This window comes from Lissotriton vulgaris, chromosome 1_2 (assembly GCF_964263255.1).
Source record: "Lissotriton vulgaris chromosome 1_2, aLisVul1.2, whole genome shotgun sequence".
In the NCBI taxonomy this organism is placed as follows: domain Eukaryota; kingdom Metazoa; phylum Chordata; class Amphibia; order Caudata; family Salamandridae; genus Lissotriton; species Lissotriton vulgaris.
In genome coordinates, this window is record NC_141686.1 from 91,523,590 (window position 1) to 91,542,295 (window position 18,706).

An 18,706-nucleotide genomic window follows, 5' to 3' on the forward strand; every position below is an offset into this window, starting at 1 on the left:
TAGAACTGTGCAACATTGCAGTACAGAAAATCCATTCCCTTCAGTCTGCTACCCTCTCCTTTGTCCTCTTCCAAATACCAGGCTAAACTCTGTCCCCTCCCAACTTGTCTGCAACATGGAAGTGTTAGAGTAAGAATTTTTACCTGCACAGCTTTCCAAGGACACACCTGTCACCTGCACAACATGACCCCTGTGTGGGCCCTGCTGTTTAGAGGTTACAGGCCTCAGTTACATTGCCCTGAGCACTGCCATTTTCTCTTAGCTTAAACAGAAGCAGAAAGCAAGTCTGACCCAAGATTCACCCAGCTGCTCTTGCCTGCAAAGCTCAGCACCCCTGCCAGGCCCCCCCTCATTGTATATTTCGCTCACACTGTAGAAGTCAAGTTCCTCTATAAATCTTGCAACATGCCCCACGTCCCCCACCTAAGCCATGAATAGAATAAGGGAAGTTCCCACCACAGCTACGTCAAGCAAGATATCCGATAAACTGAGGATAACTGTGGCGAAGTATTATCGCAGACTGCCTGATTGACACATGAATAGAACCCTTCAAAGCAATAATAACACATTTCTGATTAATGACAAACTTCCAGTCAGAATGGCAGGAACTCAGTCTAGGCTAGCGTACTTGCCACACAATTACGAGAAGGTAGTCACATCTACACTAATGATGGGAAAGTCACCAGGCAGGGGCGTGAGAGGCGATAGAAGGATGTGTGGTTCGAGGTGACGTAATATAGCGTGACCATAGGCCCCTCACCTCTGAACAAGTATAAAAGGGTGGTCCGCCCGATTATCGTCGAACTACTCTCTGTCAGCACATGGGTGGCGGACAAGAGTTTTTCCCAGGGGTTACTCGAGATAGCCCTTGTTTTATGTACTTAGGTTTCATGTACTTAGATTCTGCTGTAATGAAATGCTTTTTCCTTGTTGCATTTAAAGTTGTATTCCATTATTTGAAATGTTATGTTTTCTCTGACTTTGTTTTATCCGCACTGCATTTAAAGTCTTTGAACTAATACTTTCAGGACATCTTACAGGTAGTGGTGAGTGTGCCCAATAATAAGTGCTTAACCTCTTCTATACAATATGCCTCATGCCTCACCAGTGTTCTTAAAGTATAGTTTCTCTCTCTCATAGCTGCTGTAAAATGTACTTTTCAAACTCAAACTGGTCCATGTGACTTTCAAGAGAATGCTGGATACAGGACCAAGTACTATGTGGTTTTTTATGCTATCATTGCTTATTTCTAGAAGCTGTGTCTTCAAATAAATTGTACAACTCCAAGCTTCAGTCTCCAAAAGCTCATATGTATGTTTTTTCCTGTTTTAGAGCAAGAGGTCCAGGACAGCCCCGGTGCAATTTAAGCCGCCCTATTCCCCTTAGTTCTCACTCACGGTCTCGCCAGCGCGGCTTCTGAATGCTGCTGCTGCACTGAGTCCTCCTGGCCCCTCCTGCCTCCTGCCCTTAATAAATCATCCCCTCCAACAAGTGGTGACCTCGACGTGATAATAAGGAGTTAAACTGACAGGATGCAGCTGGTTCCTAAGGAGGAAGTACTAAACTGCTAAACGACTCTGCAGCCATCCTGCTGGACCATTGTGAGGGAAACACTGCGCTGAGGGTAAGCATACATATTATTGTGTCTGCCCGCCGCTGCGCTGTCTCTCTCTCTCTTGGGTTCGGCCGAATGGTGGGCTTTGTTGTGATACAGCGGTACATCTGCCAATGGCTTCCTGTCTGTTAACCTTGTTATTTGATTCTACGCAGAGGAGGGATTGTGTGCTAAGTGGAGACTGAGCCTGACAGTTGGGTCATTATTGAGATATATGTGTTTCACTTTGCTTTATAAATAGTCGCATGTTATTGCTAAGCCGCGTGTGAATACAAAGAAGGATTGTGTCCGTCCTGTAACGCTTATTTTTTAAATTTAGTTTTTTTTCAGCATTTATTTAGCGGTTAAAGGGAGCCCCTGTTGCATATAGAATACAGGGAAGGAAAGAACGCATGTGGCAGTCCTTTCAACATTTATTTTTATTACAGTGCCCCTCTAAGGAGGGGACCTTTGACACATCTATAGAGTGTTAAGGAAGGGAAGGTGAATTATACATCTTTCAGGCTTTTTAAGTGACCCTCTGAAGTTTCAGGGAAGGAGGACTGCATGTGGCAGGTCTCTCAGCTTATTTTAGAGCCTCTCCGCAGGGGGAGGGCCTTTGATGCATCTGCAACAGGGTGTCAAGGAAGGAAAGGGTTGCGTCTAGCATCTTTTTCAGTATATTCGTGCAAGTGATCCTCTGTTTGATAGGAGTGACAGAGACGAGGTAATCTCTCATGTCAGTAGTCCATGAGAAAGAAGGAGTTTCAGCAGGTCCGATTAGCTACCGTGACCTTTGATCTTTCCTTAATTTAGCTGTGATATCCCCTACTGTATGTCAAGGGAAGAGTTCTGTGCGGGACTAAGAAGTTTATTTACTCATATTGTAGGCATTATATTTTCGCCAAGCTGAACGTGATTTATTAATTATTGTTGGTACGTCTCACATGTATAAAGAACACTCTAGCACTCTAATGGCCATAGAGCGTGATTTTTGTAAAATAGTTGTTGAAGTGTTTACATTTTACTTTCCTCTTATTAGATGCCTGTTTAGGCAAAGACCGGCATGTTAGCGCCTAGTGTTTAATGGTGAATGTATTTTTAGGTTCATAGAACAAACTCGTGTGATCCTTACTGTTTTCGTGGTCTCTTTTTTTAGAAGTCACTGGTTGGCACAGAGGCTGACCATAGCGAGACTATACTATTGATTTATAGGTACATTGTGATCGTTCATTTTTCCTTGACTGATTATAAACTGTGAACATCGAATTTCTGTTTATCACTGTGTTGTCTGGCCTCATACCAATATTACCACTTAAGGGTAAAAGGCCTGCTAAGTAGGGACTACTGTGCACAACTGTGATGTCTGGCCCCGTACCATTATCACTAAGGGGGGGGCCCGCTAAGTAGAAATTGCTGCTAAATATATTTTGTGACCATCATTTGAAGACTGTTCTTTTAGCGAGATTCAATAACTAGGGAGATTGTAAATGCATTTCTGTGTTTCCCATGTATGTTGATCTGCCACTGGCTAGCTGAAGAGAGTCTATAAGCTACAGCATTTCGAGTTGTCACACAGATATATATTGTATTCCTTTTTTCTTGCTGCTGCTCCCCTGTGTGCATCTGGCATTCAGGATTTCCCCTTCCCTCTACAAGCACTGCAGGCTCACGAGGGAAGTCTCAGGGAAGTGCTCTGCGTTATTTTTAAAATACAGATCGTTTAGAATAAATAAGAAATGTTTTTATTTTTTTTAACTGCATTGAATAGGATACATGAGTATAAGAGGTATCCAGTCATCATAGAAGCATTGTGCTTGTGGTAAACTGCCCCGACCCCGAAAACAACTGACAGGAGGTCAGCAAGATGCCCGGTACATATATGTACATATAACAAAGAAAGTACAGATGAGCTATAGTGGACAACAAGTTGAGGTAGTCCTACACATATTGAACAATAAAATTGTATCAGTGCAGAACGTGAGCGCACAAACTTATAGAGAATTTAACAGAAAGGAAATTTCCTTAATATCTAGGGCATGGGACTTGTTGGGAATCCCACTCACACAGGGTACTGAGATAAGGGCATCCACATTGCATCTAGTGAAACTATGCCTCCCAGTGCCAACGTATACATCCCCCACTGATGACACACAACTCACACTTCAGTCAGTGGGTAGTGTAGTAAATAGCGAAAGCCCTGATACTGCTCACCAGTGTTCACTCACACCGCCTCCTCCAAGCACCAGCTGCCCGGAGGGGCAGGGAGAGTCACAGGATACCCTCACTCCACTAGGCTGTGAGCATAACGCCCACGGGTTGCATAAAAAGCTGCAGCAGCAGCTATCACCAAGACTCACAGAACTATTACAAAGACATCCTTCCACGACGCATTATCCAGAAATCTGGGCATATTTACAAAGACGCATGTTGAAAGGAGATTAGTTTCGCCACATTCACTGCCACAGATAGCCTACCTCAAAGATAACTCGACTCTAGGAGATGAGCAGACAGCCCACACAAGATCCAAGACTACAGATTACGGTACACATAGTGAACGGCTGTGTTGTTGCCCTTTCTGAGGATACAGCAACATCCCCCGAGTCTGTCTCACCCCTGACATGTACAGTCATTTTGACGCTAATCTCAGCCCTAGGAATTGACATAACACACTTGCAGCAGGTAAGGCTGACAATAATACCCGGTGGCGTTGCACACTTACGCCAGCCTACACACCACACAGAAGGATAATGTCAACACCCACAGTACATCCACCAGCCTATGACGCAGATGACATTAATTTAGGACAGGGTATAAAGACTGACATAGAACTCTTATCAGATGTCCAGGCAGCCAGAGGCCATGACGATGCCTCAGCCCCAGACATCTCAGATAATTCACAAGATAGTACTTCAGAGAGTACATTAGGCCAGCTATCCCTAAGTTCGCAAAGTCCAGTACTGCAGGATGCAGCTTCAGTGATGCCAGGTCAAATTGACACGCTATTGATAATAAAAATGAGACGTGTCCAACTCTGCAGCCCCCAGCAGGAAGAAAAGAAAGAGAGCCATGAGGCCTCTAGTGCTTCACAGCACAGCTCCTACATGACACTCCCCAGACCTGACCGCCCAGTACCCACTTCCCTCACTGAGGATCACGATACCCCAAGAACAAGAACAAGACATTATGGCCCATTCCGATTCCCGAGCCACCAGCATTGCAATACACAGAGTCAGTATAATGAGTGGCAGCCCCTTAACACAGGTCCTAAAAGAGAGGAAGAACACCTGCTACAATTCAATGAAGTAAAGAAAGACAGCGAACAGTATCCCTCTGAGGTAGTAACTGAGGGAGACATTAGCAGGAATAGGACAGAAAGTGACCTATGCCAAAGAACAGGTAAAGAAGTAGGGGACGTGTCACACACACAGTACTCAGGAAGCCCCACAGAAAATACAGTAGCACACCAGCAACTGTCATTATACCTAGCAAGTATAGGGGACAGAATGACTGAGCAGATGGGTGCAAAGAAAAAAGAGGCACCAAATGAAGTAGCTAGTAGTGTGAAGGAGGTAGAGCCACACAGTGGTGGAGTCCAATCTATCATGCCACAGCAAGGGCCATGGATAGACTTACATCAGGAAGCACAAAGTATAGCCCCACCACAGATCAACATAGCAGCTTCTCTCACAGCCAACTTAAGTGTGCCCCAAGCTCCGTCTACAGTCATTATTTGTAACACTCAGGTGACACGACCACCTATGCCTCAGACATCACCTCCAGTAGTTACACCACGTAGGCTAGAGAGACCACAGCTAGAGCGATACAATTTGGATCTGCCAAAAATGTTCGAACAGGCAGAAGAGAGGAGAAGGCAGAGAAGAAGAGAGATAGAAAGAATTGCAGTACTAGGTGACTATGGGCGATTGGATGACGTCCAACAGGAATATGATGCAACAGGTACAGCAGGTCTGCACACCGCCAGATTTGGTGTACTGCACCATATGACCCTTGACAGGCCAAGACCGCCACTGATCAATGGTCTGACGCCAAATGAGATAGTAATACTTGGAGAAGGGAGTGACCTTTATGTCAATCCATTCTCAGATAAATTGGCAGACTGGACAGAAGCTAATGCATCTCGAATTAAGGTTTGGCCCCGAGAGGGTTCCTTTGAGCCAGATGAAATGGCGACTGCTGAAGAATGTATATTGCAGGGAAAAGGAAATGACGATTGGAACTATACCTACATGCGCGAAGGCCTAAGGGTCTGGAAGAAATACGCACGCAGGCATTGTCACACAAGACCCACAGGGGTAACACACCAGCTGCCCCTGCTGTCCAAGGAGGTCAATGACCCTCCTACCTCAGTAACTTGGTCCATAACGGACAAAGAATATTTGAAGAGAGAACTCCCACCCCTCATGGAGGGTGCGGGAAAGTGGATAGAAGCCTTTGAAAATGACACTTCAAGTGTGTCATTGGCTATTTGGGATATGAAAAGACTACTCACATCCCTGATTGGAAAGGATGCAGAGGATATGTTTTCACGCATCAACACCAGGCTTTGCACCACTAATTCAGAATTAGATGGTGATCCTTTCAATAAAATAAGATCAGCGCTATGGAACGAACTGCGCCAGAAGTTTCCAGATGTCTCAGACATCGGATCTCTAATGTCACAAATAAGGCAATTAGCTATCGAGAACACAACTGCTGAATTAGAACAGCAGAAATTAAAGAAAAGAAAGACTCTTGATGCAGTTAGGCTAGATACACCAGTGAGTCAAGTGACTACTGTCACTAATTTTTCACAAAGTGCCTTAAATATACCAGGAGGTAACACACAGGTAACACATCAGATACAACAGGTACCTCAGCAACACATGCCTGTGTACAAAATGGTGCCCCTGACACAAGCCCCTGTATCACAAGGAGCTTCAGTTCTGCCCCCCATTGATTTGGTTTCACAGGGCACCATCCAGCAGCACAAGGCTGGAGGCAATTCAAGTCAGGATAAGCCCACAGACAACTCTAGTGTGTCCCTTATTGTCATGTCTCACAAAGATTAGACAGGACCCAGTTGTGAATGTCATGATTAACAACAACACGTATAGTTTTTTGATTGACACAGGTGCCACATTCTCCTATATCAAGGGGAGGGCACTGCCCACTTCCAACTAGAGCGCAAACACACTAGATTTCTCTGAAAAGATATTAAGGGTCCCTTTCACAGAACAAGTACGAATAGAAATAGGAGATAAAATTATTGAGGAGTGTCTACTTCATGCACCACAGTCCACGTGATCTGATGGCCAAATTAAATATGAAAGATAAGAATATGTTTCAATGAAAAAGGCACAATGCCCTTTTCGGTTCCCAAGTGCACGCAGACTGTCAGTTCTATGTTTGCATTTTTGTTCAGAAATAGATAGTTATGTTATGTGAATGGTCAAATATAATTCACACTGTATATTTCGCTAAATATTGCAAAATAGAGCAACTAACTAAAATGATTTATTCTTACGTCCTAAAATTCAGCAGCAGCTGACACAGGCACAAGAAAGATATAAAATGATGGAATGGAATGCACACTAGTTGCATCGCATTTCTTTTCAGATATAGACACGAGATCATATGCTGCTAGGCCTATTGAGCATTTCATCCTTCTAAGGTGGATTCAAGAAATACCTTGAGTTGGGAACAATGGGATCTGCTGTTTATCATAAATATACCATTCTGAGTGAACATGTGCATTACAAATAAGCCATCTTTATTTCTATAATACGATTCGTATATTTTACATATTGCAAATAGAAACAGCACATGTTTTCAGATATTAAAAAGAACTGAAAAGCCAACAGGGTTGTTTTTTATTTTCGGACCAGGTTCACAAGTAGCTTTCCTGGCCAAGTGCATATTCTGGGCGTAGAGCCAAACAGGAAAAAGGTTTCCTGTAGTCGACAGTTACCAATAAGATTGATGAGAAAGGGAAAAGTATTGTGTAATAATACGTTGGTCTATGGAAATGAGCAAGAGAAATGAGTGGCCCAAGATCACACAGTTAGGTGAAATAAATAGTAAGGAATATGTTAAGATGGATGAGAGGAGATAAGGAATAGGTTTTCAGATATGCACAGCTGTACAGTAGTTACTTCACACAGCCCCAGTGCTGGGAAAGTAAAAGTGAATACAGATATAAAGTAGATTTCAATGTTAAGAGGACGTATGCAGGGAGAAAGCAATGCTCAGTATTAAAATGTTGTCAGACTGAAATGTGCGGATTTTAGAGGTGGTCGTATATCTGAATTATGAATATGAAAGCAGTAGCCAGAAGGCCCGGACATGCACCATCTCTATCCCCAGCACAAACTGACTGTGCCCTCCATTATGCTTGCCCAAAATACACCCTCAACAGTGCAAGAAGATACATCATGCCCATACACTATTGGTAATACACAACACTATGATTGTATTGCACAGCTGCACCTTAGAGAGACACAGAGAAGTGCCCCACCTGAAGAAAAAGATGAGGAAAGAGAGGGGAGTACAACAGGATATTTCATATTTTATTTTGCAGACAAATGACAGGAAAGCCTGTCATGCCACAGGCCCTTCTGCAAATAGCACTCAGTCAGTTGCACCTTCCTACACAGGCCTCTCGTGAAATCATGTCCACAACTTTGCAGACAGAGTGGTTCATCCCCAGTGCACATGAACAGATACAACCCTTTGTATCCTTTTTTAGGGTCCTTTTTGGAGCTCCACATTAACTATGTAGACATGATTGACAGATGCCTAATAAAAAGACACATCATGGTGGTGGTGTGCCCCTTTTTTCACGGTGGATTTAAGCTGGACCATGTGTCCATTATGACGCAAGGCCGCAGCTAACTTCCTACTTCATGAGGTCATATGTCACTGAGGATTACTGGATGCCGTTGCAGTGACCCGCAGTGACAGTGGCGACAATGTTAGGCCTGTTCAAAGCCAAGATCAGTAAGATAAGTGCCACGATTGGGAAGGAATGGCTATATTGCCTTCTCGTTGCTCTGTCTACACTTAGAAACACTCTCAGCTCTGATCATCACATCACATCTCATCGGCTTGTCACTGACAGATCAATGAATATGGTTGTTCTCTCCACCAGACTTAAAATAAGATACTGGGCCCTCTTCTGATATTATAAACGATGAATCATTGTTCATTTATGTGCACTAATGCGTGCTCCAAAGTTCCTTTCCATCCAGATATCGAAGAAAAGAACAAGGGTCCTATCTCTGATGAACTTCCGCCTATCTGCTTTGGGACACACATCTTTGTAAAAGAAGCAGTCCGGAAGTGGAGAGACTTTAAATTCAATGAACACTTGCAAATGAACTTTTTGAGGTTCCACTCGTCACCGTCCAAGATCTGAACATTGAAGACATCATGTACCCACAGACTTTACAGGAATGTGAAGATCGTGTGATGGCCTACGGACTGAGACGCAGCAACAGAACCACCCTCCATGTCAAGATTTTAATTAAAAGATATGTACAGCAATTATTTTCTTTATTATGTTTGTAGTTTTATTAACAGCATTTCACTGGTTAGCAGTGCAATCTGAGAGAGAGAGAAGATACTAGCAATATTAAGTTTGTAGCGACTACAGAGCTTCCCATGCACAAGACACTTCCTGCTAAAAAGCAAACTGGGATAAGCAACAGTAGTAACTATGACACCTCTGTGCCTATCTTGACACTTTCTATACACCATGCTGACCCTACAGGGAGGGACTTGACACTCGATATCATCTTGATCCCTACTGTGCCAGGTACCCCAAGACGATCCCGCCAAAATAAAAGAAGTCTTAGACATAGATAGTAATGTCCAAGACACAGTTGTTTACACCTTCGACCAGCACTCTATGCCTGATTTTTCCTCCCAGCACCCTGGTATGTCAGTACAGAATGATGGTACCCATAACGCATTGTTAGATAACATGTGGTACAGAGGCATGAGGGAGGTGGGAAGAAAAGCACAAATGAGTCATGCTTTGTATGTTCTCACATTCCACACGCTGTAGCCACAGATGAATTGATCTTTCCTAAAGAAGTCCCACCACCCACAGCCAAATGTCCTTTACACTTGTTTCTTTGCCGCATACATGGTCAGATACAGCTCCACTCAGCCAAAGTGGATGATGCATTTGTAAATACAACAGAGTGGGATGACAAGTATGGGAACATTTAGGGACATCACCGATACATTGGAAATAGAAAGGAGAATGGAGGTTTACTGTGATATAAAAGTACCTGCCGACATAATGCAGGATTGGGAACATCACTATAAGAAAATAGGGTACTTCACCTTCCCAACACCCCCATCGAAATGCCACTCACCTGAACATCACCGATGTAACCACACCCATGACACATGCCCTTGTCAGTGGAGACATATTCTGCACCTGAAGGCCAACATTTATTTCGACAGTAAGTGGAATGGTCCACGTGACTTAATATGTAAGGCAGCCTCCTTAGGTAGCACAGCTATAGGACAAGAGCACAAACATAATTTAAATGTGGAGACAGAAAGGGAGTGTGATGAGATATGGGGTAGGGAAACTAGAAGATACACGTCCAGTGAGGGTACACCATACACACAGGAAAAAGAATACAAGCTAAAGTCTCCTCTCCTTTGCTTCCTAGGTAATGGGACGGTACCTGTGGGCAGGAATGCCAATTACAAGAGCACTAGTACTAATTCGGACTCGAAGTACAGCACGTCCATCCTCATTGGCATCTATTGGATATGCGGAGAAAATATGTATCTGCAGCTGCCTCCCCAATGGCAAGGACTTTGTTCTATCTTGACGATGCATGAATGGCATCTCGTCGTCCCAGCAGCGAACATTTCCCGCATCCACACACACCCAATGGCAGGTGATGTCACCCTGCCCCACCACCGAAAAAGAGAAGTCAATAAGTACTACTCAGATGACTCATTCCATGACATTCCGGAAGATTTCAACGATGCTGAACTTTTCTTTGGGGGAGCTATCCCCATGTTTCAGACAAAAGCCAATGCTCAATGGCTCCAAGTAACGAGATATGAACTGATGCAGCTTGTTAACAACACCCGTGATGGGTTCAACGCCGTGGAAGAAGAACTACGACCTTTGAGACTAATGGTTCTGGAACAACGCTATGTTCTAGACCAGTTAATTGCGATGAATAGTGGTGGTTGCGACAGAATGGGAAAATGGTCCTGCTGTGTCTTCAGTTTGGCCGATGATGCTGATAACGGAACACTTACAAAGGCCATTGAGGACTTGGACAATTTGGGGAGACAGATGCCTGAGGATGGAAGTGCAAAAGCAGATGTTTTAAGTAATTGGTCCAATTTGGACTGGATGCCTTCATGGCTATCTGCAGTACTAAAATTTATAATGCCTATATTGTATGTGCTTGTGGTTGTGTAATTTTGAACACAGATTATGTTGCATTATGTTGGAAGATTAAGGTCTAAGATAGTTGAGATGAACTACACAGGTACACGCAGGGGACAAGGGGAAGATGTAGAGATAGCAGTGCTGAACATAGAGCGTACCATCCCTGACCCTCACTTAGCGCAGGTCCCCTCCGAAAGTCAGTACCTCCCTATGAGACCATGTGTAAGAGAATGGACCAGAAGAGGGTTTGGGAACAAATTCTTCATAAAATTGCCCTGGCCACCCCCATCTCCAGCTAAGTATGCAGTTCGAATGGTGTTTAAAGATGATTTGATAAAGTTCGAATTTCGAACTTAAGGGGGGAATGTTAGAGTAAGAATTTTTACCTGCACAGCTTTCCAAGGACACACCTGTCACCTGCACAACATGACCCCTGTGTGGGCCCTGCTGTTTAGAGGTTACAGGCCTCAGTTACATTGCCCTGAGCACTGCCATTTTCTCTTAGCTTAAACAGAAGCAGAAAGCAAGTCTGACCCAAGATTCACCCAGCTGCTCTTGCCTGCAAAGCTCAGCACCCCTGCCAGGCCCCCCCTCATTGTATATTTCGCTCACACTGTAGAAGTCAAGTTCCTCTATAAATCTTGCAACATGCCCCACGTCCCCCACCTAAGCCATGAATAGAATAAGGGAAGTTCCCACCACAGCTACGTCAAGCAAGATATCCGATAAACTGAGGATAACTGTGGCGAAGTATTATCGCAGACTGCCTGATTGACACATGAATAGAACCCTTAAAGCAATAATAACACATTTTTGATTAATGACAAACTTCCAGTCAGAATGGCAGGAACTCAGTCTAGGCTAGCGTACTTGCCACACAATTACGAGAAGGTAGTCACATCTACACTAATGATGGGAAAGTCACCAGGCAGGGGCGTGAGAGGCGATAGAAGGATGTGTGGTTCGAGGTGACGTAATATAGCGTGACCATAGGCCCCTCACCCCTGAACAAGTATAAAAGGGTGGTCCGCCCGATTATCGTCGAACTACTCTTTGTCAGCACATGGGTGGCGGACAAGAGTTTTTCCCAGGGGTTACTCGAGATAGCCCTTGTTTTATGTACTTAGGTTTCATGTACTTAGATTCTGCTGTAATGAAATGCTTTTTCCTTGTTGCATTTAAAGTTGTATTCCATTATTTGAAATGTTATGTTTTCTCTGACTTTGTTTTATCCGCACTGCATTTAAAGTCTTTGAACTAATACTTTCAGGACATCTTACAGGTAGTGGTGAGTGTGCCCAATAATAAGTGCTTAACCTCTTCTATACAATATGCCTCATGCCTCACCAGTGTTCTTAAAGTATAGTTTCTCTCTCTCATAGCTGCTGTAAAATGTACTTTTCAAACTCAAACTGGTCCATGTGACTTTCAAGAGAATGCTGGATACAGGACCAAGTACTATGTGGTTTTTTATGCTATCATTGCTTATTTCTAGAAGCTGTGTCTTCAAATAAATTGTACAACTCCAAGCTTCAGTCTCCAAAAGCTCATATGTATGTTTTTTCCTGTTTTAGAGCAAGAGGTCCAGGACAGCCCCGGTGCAATTTAAGCCGCCCTATTCCCCTTAGTTCTCACTCACGGTCTCGCCAGCGCGGCTTCTGAATGCTGCTGCTGCACTGAGTCCTCCTGGCCCCTCCTGCCTCCTGCCCTTAATAAATCATCCCCTCCAACAGAAGATCCAGTCAGCAGTAATCCCTTCAGTGAAATAGGTCTTCCACGACTGATGGGATACGACCAATTACAATGGGTGTGTTTGTGAATCCCGCCTGCCACTTGACCCCGCTCCTTGTGTCAAACTGGTTCAGGATTTGAGATTTTCACCTTCTCCAGTATTGCATCTTTTATAGATTCACATGCTTGAATGTTCCCCGTCGTCATGGAGTGAGTCCCACAGTAACAGTAGAAATAGCTGTATTAAAACATCACCATAGACCTCGATAGAACAAAAAACTCACTAACCTTTAAACCTTATTTTATAACATCCAAAGTTCAGCCAATCACAGCAGAGACTTCATAGTTCCCTTTCCCTACAGAGCCACCATACCTTAGATTTCGTACTTCACATCGGGTGCTAGGGAGTTTCTTAGAGCTTGGCTCAGTTACAGTATTCTATCTCCAAAGTTTGACCTCCAGTCCCAGCTTCTGCTACTTTCAAGGTATTTCTGGACTATATATTTTTGCCTTTCCTGCTTTTCAAGATGCCAGAGCCTAAAAAGGGCTGTTTATGTCCTGTAAGACTTGTGAGAAGTGTAATCTGTTCTCTGAAGACCCCCCACAAACAGTGCCTCTATTGTCTCTACCCTGACCACAAACCCAGGGAATGCAAATATTGTCACACTTTTTCAGCCAAAACCCTCAAGGACAGGGAGGGTAGGCTACTCCTCTGGCGACAGAAGAAGAATGCTGCCTCAGATTCAAAGTCTGTACCTAAGGAAAAAGCCAATTCTTCCTCAAGAAAGAGAAAGGAATACAGGGGTATATTATAAACGTTTAGCGATATTTACCGCTAACGATGCTTAGCAACGAATTTTTTAACGCTAAGCATCGCCGGAAATTATCGCAGAGATAACTTGCTATTAGCAAGGTTTATCTCAGTAGTGTTAAAAATCCTCGAGCTAACTGCCAATTGAGAGATTATCGCTGGAAAACCAACAATAATCTCTCGAAGTTGGGCGTTAGCTTGATGATAGGGGCTCACAAACTTAGCCGTGATATCCACCTTCCATAGGATATCATGGCTAAGTCAGGAAAATACCAGGTGTAAAAAAAGCAGTGCTAACCGCGGTTAGCGCTGCTTTTTTTATCACTAACAGAGTTAGCGAAATCCTTGATAATAGGACAAATGTCGCTTGACAACATTTCTCCTATTATTTTTCTATGGAACGCCCCCTTTGCATCTCATTAGAGATGCAAGGGGAAGCGTAGAGAAAAAGGGTGCTAACATGCGAATTTGCGTGTTAGCACCCTGTTGCTGATAGGGAGATAATTTTATCTCCGCTTTCTTGGCTTTTAAAGCCAAAAAAGCGGAGATAAATCCCTTGATAAATCCCTTGATAATATGCCCCACAGTTCCTCTTCCCATTATGGTGGATCTAAGAGATCAAAGTCCTAGGACAAATCTGAGGTGAAACACCACAAAAAACCTCAAACAATAATAATAATAATAATAAAGCCATTTTTAAAGCGCCTGGCTACACTAAAAATAGTGTGTCCCCACGCTAGAATGCTACTATATCTCAAGAAACAGGAGTGAAGGAGAGTGACAGGGGCTTCAAAATTTTCTTCAGCACCAGGTTATGCTTCTGTGACGCCTGTCAGAAACCAATCTCCTCGACCGTCGATGGCTTTGTCAACGAGATCTTCTAAGTCGATGAGAATTTCACCGTCAACCACCTGTCCGTCCACGACTCTGATGACGATGGCCCCGCAGACGAAGTCTGCCCACGCAGCATATACGTGTCACAGATGATTACATCACCAACTGCATGGTCGTCGAGCCTGTCGATGGAGGGAAAAATCAGCCTCCTTCAGCCCAAGCAAATTCAGGATTTCTCCAAGATTTCCCCTTTGCTCCCTGCTCGCCTTTTGGACTTCCAAGAGTCAGAGGATGACGATTTGTTTGGCACCTCGGACCTAGTCCATCAACACAAGCCACTAATAGAGGGTCCTAGGGCATATTTAAAGACCTCGCATGGACACAGCCCCCAGCTGAATACTTAGAAAACACAGGGTGCCCATGGGTCTCCAGTGAAAAAAAACTAAAAATTACATGAACCAACCAACTGGGTGTGATGTGAAAATACTGAAGATGTATCTAAAGCAAAACAGGATATCCCTAGGTAAAAAAGGATACCCATCAGTCGCTGTCCGATACCGCCCTTGTCATCATCTGGGCTTTCTCATACCATGGAACTCACAGTTTCAACCATCAGGACTAGATGTATATGTCCAATGGCTCAGAATGTATGAGGTAAAGTGAAAATAAAGGTATCAAATAGTGTATGCTGACTGAATTGCAGTGCATCAAACAATGTGAAGAAAGTAGTGTAGTTAAAATTTGGAGAAACAAGCGAAATTAAAGTTTAATAAGTACCTCAGTTTTCCAAGATTAAAAACAGTGCAAAAAATAGCAGTTTAAACAAATAGCAGCTAATAAAAATGATGTGGTCAACATGTTTCAACAGAAAGTTGGACACATTTGTCCTCTGCCTTCGTCAGGACCTTGATGTAAAATTGGGTATACACCCGTTACAACGCATCTTTTACTCCGCACTACCATTACAACGCGACTTTTACTCCGCATACCATTACAACGCATTGCGCTGGGGGGCGCTCTAGGATAGGGAATAAGTATAATTTACTATCCAACACGGGGACTGGAGTTAGAATAGTAAATTATACTTACCACTATCCAGCACCTCAAAGCGCTATGCGTTGTAATGGTATGCGTTGTAAAAGTCGCGTTTTAACGGTATGCGGAGTAATAGTATGCGGAGTAACATCATACATCCGTAAAATTGCTACTGCAAAGGGGTGAAAATGTTATATAAAGAAATTAATAAACCATATCACCTGGAAATCCTAGGTATTTCTGGTTTCTCCTCCTGTTTACTATTAGATAGGAGGGTATAGCCTTACCTCACCTGGCTGTGGCTCAGGTGAATGGAGCACCGCTCTCTCCGTCGGTACCCCTGGCAGTCAGCTAAACCGTCTCGGGGAGGTGCATATAGTCCACCACAGTTAAGGGTCGAGTGCCAAGATTCTGATGATGACATTGAGGACAATGATCTATCTTCTTACCTTGCAGGAGAATATTATTCTGCCGAGAGAAATCCTTCTATGGAGCGGACTGATTCCTTCCAGTAGCATTACCCTTATGATGATAGGTTAATCATTTTAGGTAACCATCGATGAACATTCCAGTTTCCCTAGTATTGGATTATTAAAGACGTTTCCCTGATGCAGATGCTCCTCAGTGGTCTTTACCTCTGCAAGAGATTCCTAGTGATCTCCCTGGCCAAAGCACTCCCAAATCCACCAGGGAAAATGTTTTCCCCCTTCTATAGTCATCACTGAGGAAATCTAGGACGTGGAACAACAATAGACAGAGGAAGGAGAAATACACAAGGACACAGAAGCCAATGACGAATGGGATGTCTAAATAGCCCCCATGCCGCCATCTCCTATCCCTCCTTCTATGGATTCACTTCTTGCAGACTTCGGATATTTCATGATCTTTTGGAGCTTGCCTCCAAACGTTTTGATCTGCCAATGCTGGGTAAACAAATGGAATGTTTCTTATACAATTTCAAGCCAGGCACCCAATCCCTATAGTTGATTTTTTATGACAAGAAGGACTGAAATTAATGAGAACACCTGCTTCCGTTCCAGCAGTAATTCCAGAGCTGGATAAAAAGTACAAAGCTCCTGACAGCCCTGCATACCTCATTGTTCATCCCAGGCCGATTCAGTCATAATGCAGGCAGCGCATAGGAGATCCAAGAAACCAGTGTCTCTGTGGATAGCTCCACCGGACAAGGAAGGGGGCCGCCTCAACAATATTGGAAAGAGGTTCTTTGCGTTGGCAGCCTCCTCCATTAGACCCTCTAATGCTATGGCCATTCTAGGAAGTTATGACAGAAAGATGTTGGCAGACATCTCTACACTGTTAGAGTATCTACCGGACGATAAAAAAAAAAGAGGCTAAGGATATTTTGTTGGAAGTAGAAAGAGCGTCTTCGGAGCTCATTGAGATCGCCATGGATATTTTGTCTACTGCATTTCGCTAGATGGCAGGAGCAGAGGTGCTGCATCGCCAGGGATGACTGAGAACGATCACCTTTCATCCAGAAGTTCAGGCCAAAGTTCTCGACATGCCATTTGATGGAGAGTGCTTCTTTGGTAAGCACACGGACAAGGCGCTACAATCCATAAAAGTGGACACTGACATGGCTAAGGCAATCTCCAGCAGCGCTGTTTTGTGTCCTTTCGGGGTAGAGCGGCAGTTTAATCCCGGCCGCAATTCCAACAGCGGTACCAACCATATATGCTGAATACCTACCAGACATACAAACAAACTTTCCAAACCAACACTGCTCCATCTTATTCAAGACCCATAGGCTGCAGGATGCAGCAATTTGTCAGAAAATCCCAGCACTTCATTAGGAGGCAATGAAGTTTGTCAGGCCCCTACCACCATAGTCAAACGCCAATTCAATTCCGGCTTCTCCAAATTCTTTCTGAAATGGAGCTCCATTTCTTCAGACAAATAGGTTTTAGACATCTTCCAGCACGGCCACACCCTGGAATTCATTCAGCATCCTCCAAACATTCTACAGTGGAAAGTTCCGCTCCATCACCTTCTGGATCTCAAAAAGGAGATAAAATGGCTTCTTCTCAAGCAGGCCATGCCCCTTAGCCAACAAACTCAGGGGTTTTATTCTCACTTTTTCCTCATCAAAAAGAAAACAAGAATATGGAGATAGGTCATGGACTACAGAATGCTGAACCAGTTCATCAAAAAACAATCTTTCAGGATGCTCTATCTATGGGAGATTCTTCTTCTCATGGACAAAGGGGAGAACCTGGCTCCTCTCGATCTCCTTGATGCCTATTTTAATGATCTAATCCATACCCAAAAAGAACAGTTGATGGACAGAATGCAGAACAATGTCATACATTCACCCCAGTACCGAGATCTAGGCCTAAATCCATCGTTTTTTTGCACTCCACACCACCCCAGTTCAGACATGGCCTTATGCAAATCAGCCTTGACCCTGTGCCTCATGGGAAAAGTCCAGCCCAAACTGCCAAGCCATGTCTTTCCTAGACCGGAATCAAGCATCCTAGGACCGGTTTCTGGCTATCAGCCATCTTCAGCCTGGATAGCATGACTCAATTGGTGTGGAGAGCATGGGATTCACGTCTGAGCATACCCATTCCACTCTTGGTGACAAATGCAAAAACAACAGTTGATGGACAGAATGCAGAACAATGTCATACATCCACCCCAGTACAGAGATCTGGGCCTAAATCCATCATTTTTTTGCACTCCACACCACTCCAGTTCAGACATGGCCATTTGCAAATCAGCCTTGACCCTGTGCCTCATGGAATCAGTCCAGCCCAAACTGCCTTTCCATACCCAGCATCAAAACTTTCTCAAGATCGAAGTGGAAGGATGCCATTACCATTTCAAAGTGCTTCCATTTGGTTTGAAATCCACTCCCAGGGTGTAAACCAAGTGCATGGCACAGATAGCAGCCTATTGAGGATGCTCAGGTCACCATGTGTTTTCCTACCAGGATGATTGGCTCATAAGAGCTCTGACTTTTCAAGCTGCGGAAATTTCCACAAGAGCCTGTTGGGATCTCTTCCAGTCTCTAGGTCTTCAGAATAATCTGGAAAAATCATCCATTATTCCAGTCAAATCACTGATTTTTATGGGGGCATGTCTTGATACGGATATCAGAAAAGCCTTTTCCATTCAAGAGAGAATATTACAGTACAAGTCCATGTTGGGCTTGATGTTCTCATCACGCAAATCACCAATTGCCATCTCCGCATGCAACCGCTGCTGGAGCAGTTCGATGCGTAGTGGATCCAGTCACACAGTTTAT

The 18,706-nt window shown here is 43.9% G+C and overlaps 1 protein-coding gene across 1 annotated transcript in view; it reads right to left on the bottom strand.

Annotated features, from left to right (window-relative positions):
* Window positions 1-18,706, bottom strand: part of LOC147733975 (adenosine deaminase 2-like) — a 316,988-nt gene that overhangs the window by 50,413 nt on the left and 247,869 nt on the right. The window lies entirely within an intron of this gene.